Source organism: Panthera onca, chromosome D3 (assembly GCF_046562875.1).
Source record: "Panthera onca isolate mPanOnc1 chromosome D3, mPanOnc1 haplotype 2, whole genome shotgun sequence".
In the NCBI taxonomy this organism is placed as follows: Eukaryota; Metazoa; Chordata; class Mammalia; order Carnivora; family Felidae; genus Panthera; species Panthera onca.
This window is the reverse complement of record NC_138350.1, coordinates 68,460,961-68,468,807: the sequence shown is the minus strand read 5'-3', so window position 1 is coordinate 68,468,807 and position 7,847 is coordinate 68,460,961. Positions and strand designations below refer to the sequence as shown.

Sequence of the window (7,847 nt, the reverse complement as noted above, 5' to 3'; positions counted from 1 at the left end):
AGTTGCACAGTATTGCAAATGTACTTAATGCCACTAGATTATACACTTAAAAATGGCTAAAAAGGTAAATTTTATGTTATGTATAAATATATGGCATGTGTTTTACCAAAATAAAAAGATTAAAATTTAAAACCATACCATAAAACTGACCCATGGCCCAAAGGTGATCTGAAAGACGCAGAGCGGTAGATCCAGAGAGTCGGCACCTGTTGGGTGGGGGCATTGCCACTGTGAGACATATGGACTAGTGACTCATGGCGGGAGTGGCCTGGGGCCTTTATCCAACCCAGTAAGGGATCACATAGTGGCCAAAGAAATATTTGGATTGAATTGTCTCACAGTCCAGTAGGCTGAGGAGATGAAATCAACATTAAACTGTGTTATTAGTCATGGTTCTCCAGAGAAACAGAACCAGTAGGATGTATACGAGAGAGAGAGAGAGAGAGAGAGAGAGAGAGAGAAGATTTATTGTAAGAATTGGCTCACATAATTATGGAAGCCAAGAAGTCCCAGGATCTGCTGTCAGTAAGCCAGAGAACCAGCAAAGCTGATGGTGTAATGCAGCTCAAGGCTAAAGGCCTGAGGATCGGGGTAGATGGTCTAAGTCCCAGGCTGAGTCCGAAGGCCTGAGAAGCAGGAACACTGGTGTCTGAGGGCAGGAAAAGATTGACATCTCAGTTCAGGCAGAGTGAATTTCCCTCCCCTGATCTTTTCGTTCTTTTCAAGCCCTCAGTACATTGGGTGATTCCTACCCAATATTGGTGAGAGTCTCCATTTTCCTCAGCCTACCGATTGAAATGCAACCCTCATCAGGAGGCATCCTCACAGGCACACTCAGAAATAATGTTTTACCAGCTCTCTGGTCATCCTTTAGCCCAGTCAAGTTGACCCATAAAATGAACTGAAACAAGCTGTTTTAGAAATTAAGAACTATGCCATTGCTTGCAGACCAAAGTTGGTGAACCGGGTCTTCCCAGTTATGAGAGATCTAGAGGTGGTTACTATGGGTGAGGTAGGGTTCAAGCGCACCTTGAGAACAACGGGAAGGGCTTGGGGCAACAAAGAGAGGGACTGGAGAACAGAAAGAGCAAACACGTGACAGCCCAGGTGAGCAGGGAGTGGGTGGCAGGGACGGTGAAGAAATGGCCTTGGCGGAAAGAGTGTCCAAATTAGGGAGCAGGAAGGAAGCCACTTTGAATGTCTCTCCTCCTCAGTATCAAAACACATCTGTCACTGAACACCTCCATGTCCCAGCTTCTGGGCCGTGTGCTGCCGAGTGCAGAGAGAAGTGAATTGCAAGACCTGTGCCTTCTTGAGCTTCGAACTTAGATGATGTATGTACATGGAGTTACACGCTCAAGGCAGAGTGCCAAATTAGTGACATGGGTCATCGAGGCATACTTACTTATCAACCCGGTCCTATTCAGCTTCTTCGTACCATGCTATACTCTAGGGATATGGAGACAGATAATACAAAGCGCCATTCTGGAGAATTGCAGATAAATCACTCCCAGTTGAGGGAGATCTTCCAGAACTGGACCTGCATGGGCCAGTAGACTTTGATGAGTATCTAAGGAGGAAGTAGGTATTCCGCACCTATGGTGCAATGGACACAGGGACAATGGCCTGTGAAACGTCCCAGAGGAGGTGGAGGTGAGGTGGGCAGAGTGGGTCGGTCTGAGAATATCTGAGGTGAGAGCAAAGAGACAGATAGTTGGAAGGTTGGAAGGACAGGAGAGGTTGGAAGCTGACGATAAAGTGTTCTGGATGGCGTTCCAAAGACCTCTGGGCTTCAGACTCTGAGCGCCTGGTGCTACCGAGGACCCCTGATGTGGGGTGGGGTCCTGAACGTGTGTGATGCGCGAAACCTCCCTCTGCTTTCAAAGTGAGTGGCCAATGGACCCAAGTGGGGCTCGGTGTTTTCATGTGGGGAACGTGGCCCAGTAAAGATGATTTGTGGTGCCGACCTCTGAGTAACTCTTCTCCCAGGCTCCTGCCAGCTGTAGGCAGTCACCAGAGCCTGGAGGGGCCCACATGTTCTCGAACAGCTCTGGATTTCCCTGTTTCTTCCAGTCAGACTGGAAGAGACAACAGAGCGTCCCTGTCACATCAACCTCTGTTCCACATTGCTAGCTGAAAGGGGAGGATAAGGAATTCCCGAGGCCCACAGCAGAACCTAAGCTCACTTCCTGAGTCCCAAGAATGCTTAGATGGAGTCAGGGCCAGCCAGGCCTCGCTGACCACAAACTTAGCTATAGGATACACAGAATGTTTCTTCAGGTGCCTGAGGCAGGTCTGTGTGCGGGCACGCACGGGGCTCCTGGGTCCAGGGTGTTGGATAACCCACATCTGATGTCCCAGCCCAACAAGCAGCCAAGGGATTGTGACAGGCTTTACCTCTGAGGGTGCTGACAAACAAGTCTCCTTGTGAGGTCATTGTCCCCAGGAGCCTTGATGTCATGAACACATTGTACCATATGCTCCCTCTTCTCACGGACAGTACAACTGAAACCAAACACCCAAGCAGTGTAGATTTTAAGCGACGAGGCTACGCTTTCACCAACACCCAGGTTCCCAGTGGATGTGTGTTGATTAAAAGGTAAAGCGGTCACAAAAAGACCAACCCACGGCGCTGTAGTGAGTTGGAACTTGTCTGTCCCTTTTCCTCAGGATGGTAGGCATGGCGGTGGAGGCAGTGGGATTGATGGGGAAAGAGAGGGGGGTAGAGATTTGCTGCATCAGAATCTCCGGGGAGTTGGAAACCAGGCACGAATATTTCCTAAAGTACCCCAGATGAGGTCAAAGACTGAGAAACCAGTGTCCCCCAAGAGAGACCCTTGCCCCAAGCGGAATCACGTGCCGGGAATAAACCAGCCCACCACGTCTGGAGAATCCCCTGCCAGATCTCCATGGTCACCCAGATCCTTGCCTCAACCTATGGGCCACATTACAGGCGGGGCTCGAACACCCCTGCTGCCGCTGATAGCTGCTCCCCTAGGAATTTCATCCAGTCCCAGTTCAGAAGAACACAGGATCACCACCTTCCAGACCCCACCATCGCCCACACTGCACATTCAGAGACCCCCCCTATCCTGGAAGAAGTACAAAGAGTTTGGGAATTTTTTATTTATTTATTTATTTATTTATTTATTTATTTATTTTTTGTCCCCACAAGCAAGCGGGGGTCCGGATATGGGCAAAATACGAGCAAACTTGGTGTGTGACTTCTGGACGCTGGGATGAACAGTCAGGCCAGACTGCTGCCCTGCCAGGGTACCAAGCGAGCACTTAGATTCTTTAAATGCAAATTTCCCCTGGGGCAGCCCTGGCTTCCTCCTACAGGGACAGCAGCCACCCTGGGAGGAGAGATGAGATTTAAATTGGTAATAAAGCACTGTACCAAATTGGACTTTGACCTTGTTCAGAATTCCACTGGCCCACGTTCCCTGACCTGCCACCCACCCCCTTTCTGCCCAATTGTTCCCTTGAGTAGCTGTCTAAGGCAGTCGGGCAGGCTGTCACCAGCTTCTGCTTCTCTGGCTGCCTTCCACCTGGCGGGCTTGGAAAGGCTTGGAAATCAAACAGCTCTGCCTTTCCAGCCTTTCTTGCTACCTCTGAGCCTGGAATGAGGCACGAGTGGTCTGGCTGAGGCCTCCGGCCCCGGCTGGGCCTGCTTGTGGGGCATGGGAAGAAGCGAGGACGGCCCCAGCAGGCGACTGTCACACATTCTTGGTTACCAGAGCGATTCCCAGACAAGGCCTGGAATGGCCCGAGTGGGCCCATTCACCTGCTACGTCCATGGAAGCAGCATAGAGCCCTCATTTAGTTTTTTCTGCTCCCTCCACTGCCCCAGAACACCTTCCGCTTGCTGCAAAACACCAACTTTCTTCTGCCTTGTGTCCTTCGCCCGGAAGGTCTCCCACATTCTCTTCCGCGTGTGTAAATTCTGCTCTTCCTTCCACGGCCTGGGAAACCACTTCGCACCACAGAGCCTACACCGCCCTGCAGTCCTGGCGCCCTTCTCTGACCTCCTCAATTCAAGATTCGAATCAAGTATGTGAGGCACCTAGTCACATGCTGATTTGCCTTGTTGTCTAACTGTTTTAAGCCTCATTGTCCCAGTGCGATGGTAAATTCCCCGGGAGCGTGTATTACCTGGAATTGGACCTGGTAGTTCTCCTGAGAAGGAGTAAATCAAAGGACAAATGAATGAGGAAATGGATTGCTTTGGTCAGAGCAATGTTTTCTTTAGACACCCAGAATTCTCCCCAACAAAAGAGCTGTTCTTTCCATTGTCTAAGCCACCGGTGGAAACAGTTGCCAATGCCTCATATAGCACAGGAAGCCAGGCGTGTTTCACCGGGAGTCAGTTACCCAGAATAGCTGGACCTCCATCAGCGTGCAGGGCACTAGTGAGTCCTGGGAGCCTATTTCCTGCCCTCCTTGATCTAATCGGGGTGATAGAATGCGCTCACATGAAGACGTGGCTTCCGGTTGTGCCCACGTATATAAGGTCTTGGAGAGGGACTCAGGCTAGGCTGTCCTAATCAGAGAGCATGTAGAGGATATAGAAAGTAGGGCTGTTGAGTAGAGGCAGAGAGGAGGCAAAGTCTAAGGCGGGGGGGGGGGGGGGGGGGGGTTGCGGCACAGGGAAGAGCACCCCCTCCTCCGTCTTAAAAAAAATAAACTTAAATAAACAAAGGAAGAGTCCAAATACACACGTGTGTGTGCAGGGAAACTTCCTTTCCCATTCTAGCCGGAGACACAGACATCAAGAAAGCAATCAATTAACTAATAATTCTGTAATTATTAATTAGTTAAACAAGTTATTAAATATTTTTATGATTTTTAATGAATGATTGAATCAGAATTGTTATTAAACAATTAAATAATAATTGTTCATGGTTAGCCACTAACCGTGATTACCTGGGGGGAGGAAGGGGTTGTGTGAGAATGTCTTTTATTATGAGGAGGGTGGGTTAAACTCCTAGAACATCTGATAACTACATATTCTTGAGAGCACACACCCACACATATTGTAGTGTTGAGGCCAAGAAACAGTGGAAAAGCACAGTCAGAGAGGGAACAGAAAGGGGGCTGATATGGAAGTTCATGTTCCATCTCCAATCAGTCTACACTGAGTTAAGACTATGGTTCCCACACCGGGCCCTGCGGCAGAATCGCCTGGCAAGGTCAGTGAACATGCAGGTTCTTGGCCCCACTGCTGTCCTGCCAAGTCAAACCCACATGGGGTGGGGAAATTTGTGTGTGTGTGTGTGTGTGTGTGTGTGTGTGTGTGTTCAATGAGGTCCCCTGGGATTCTAATGCCACATGCCTCAACCCTGAGTTTGGAATTGTTTGATTGGTGAGCAAATTCCACGCAATTTGGTGATGCTCTCACTCAAGGCCACAGGCAGCCCTCCAAGGACAGACCCTGAACCCAGAACGTGGAATGGGCAGGCCAGGTCGACTCCCAGGGAAGCACTGCACAGCCTGAGCATGTGCTCACCTTAGGTTGGTTGGGCTTCCATTACTCCCCAGAACCTCTTTTCTAGCACTTCGTGGTTTTCTTTGACAAAATCAACTGTAGCTGAAAGACTTTAAACTGCACAGGAGCACATATTGGTGGTGGGTCTTTTTCAGTAAATACGGCACAGTACTACAAATGTATTTTCTCTTTCTCATGGTTTTCTTAACATTTTCTTTCCCCTAGCTTACTTTATCGTGAGAATATAGTATATGATATATTTAATGTATAAAATATGGGTGAATCTACTGTGCATGCTATTGGTAAGGCTTCTGATCAACAGTAGGCTATTACCAGTTAAGTTTTGGGGGAGTCAAAAGTTAGGTATGAAGTTTGACTGAGCTATGGGTCAGTGCCCCTAACCCCTCTGTTGTTCAAGGGTCAGCTATATTACAAATATTTGATGATAGAAACTTGAATGTTGACTTCCTTCCTGTTTAACATATTTGTCAACCAATCTTACTTATCAGAGGTAAGTGGAAACTTATCAGCCCCTGGCTCATTCAAGACAAGCCTGGGGTCACTAAACCATTATCTTATTTACTTTAGAGTTTCTGTTTGCCTGATCTGTTTTACCTTCCACTGCAAAGTGATCTGGAAAGTCGGGATTAGACCACTACCCCTGAGAGAAACGGCTTGGGCAGATGAGACAGTGCCTCTGTTTCTTTGGGCTTTGTTTGCTCCTAAGGTAAGTATAAGGTCACAGAAGAAAGAACACTCCTTCCACGTTGATGGTGCCGAACCCTTGTAATTTACCGGTGATGTCTTACTCACTCATGAACTATCCTGGGTCTGAGTCACACACAGTGGGGCCGTTAAGAGGAGGGGAAAAAAAAAAATTCTTGAAATAAATGAGTTACCTTCTGGCCAGTGAGGCAAGACAACAGAAGCACTCACTCTCCCCACACAATGGGTACTGATAGCTGGTGGGGATTGGTGGAAAAGGTTGTGAAGTTGGGGAATATGGAAACAACGCCTAAGGCTGTCCCGAGGGTGTGTAGTCGAATAGGACACTGTACTGGATCCCCAAAGGGCTACATGCAAGTGGAAAGAGGGAACTAGAAAAATATCTGCCCACAAAGCAAGGAAGATTACTTGTCTCAATCCTTGTCACTGGGTCCAAGGAAAATCATCTCCCCTGGGAAATGAAGGAAGGAGGCAGGGAAGAAAGAGACAAGAACACTGACACCTATCGAGTGTCGTTTATGTGACATCTGTTATATGATAGGCACTCACATCTTATTAGCATAGTCAGTCCCACAAATTGTCACCTTCTTAATGGAAGAGGAAACTGAGACACAAAGGCCATGACCTACAACATGAGCTTGCAGATCCTATGATCACTGGTGTTGTGGAAGACGCTTTGCTGGGACACCAGCTACCACTGCCAACCACTGCCCGGGAATGGGTTCTCCACATGCACTCCCAGAACAACACCTTCTTTCCATTCATTTGGGATACATGTTTTGCTCTCAGTGGGAGGATCTTGGCATACCAGCCTCCAAGACCAGGAACAAACACCTAGGCCAGTGGGGAACTTCATAGAAAAGCAAGATAACCAGTCTGTGATGGTTAATTTTAGGTATTAACTTGGTTGGCCCACAGTACCCAGATATTTGGCCAAACGTTAGTTGTTTCTGTGAACGTATTTTTTTAGATGAGATTAACATTTTAATCAGTAGACACCAGTAAAGCAGATTATCCTCTTAATGTGGGTGGGCTTCATCCAATGAGTTGAAGAACTTGATAGAAAACAAAGACTAACAACCTCCCCCAGGAAGAAGGGATTGTGTCAGCAGATTGCCTTTGGACTTGAACTGCAACTCCTCCTCTGGGCCTTCGGCCGGCAGCCTAGCCTGTGGATTTTGTGCTTGCCGATCTCCACAATGACATAAGCCAATTCCTTAAAATAATCTATATGTATACACATCCTGTTGGGTAATACGCAGTCCAAGAGACAAGGGCATCCACACCACACTGTAGACCCATGCCACATGCCAGCAAGGAGACCTTTGGCCCTTGCAGTGAGGCCGGCTGTCACAGTCACAAACTCAACACGGACTTAGCCATGGTTTCCGTGTTGCTGCTATCAGGGGCACAGAGATGTACGGGGGGGGGCAGAATGTCTGTCCTCCAGTGGCTTGCTAACTCGTCACAAAGTTCAAGAGTTGCAGTGCTGAAAGGGACCCCGGTGAAACTCATCTAGTTCAACCTGTTTAGTGGACGGAAAACCTGAAGGGAGAAGTCGGGATTAGAGCCTAAGGGGAGCTTAGATGAGAGTGAGATGTGAGAGATGCTCACATGAGAGTGAGCATGAGCG

General features: G+C 48.3%; 1 long non-coding RNA gene across 1 annotated transcript; it reads left to right on the top strand.

Annotated features, from left to right (window-relative positions):
• Positions 1-2,495: 2,495 nt before the first annotated feature.
• LOC132665063 (uncharacterized) lies at positions 2,496-6,389 on the top strand. Its single transcript, XR_009603945.2, has 3 exons — positions 2,496-2,599; positions 3,854-4,053; positions 6,077-6,389. It is a non-coding gene; the product is annotated as an uncharacterized LOC132665063 (long non-coding RNA).
• The last annotated feature ends 1,458 nt before the right edge of the window (positions 6,390-7,847 follow it).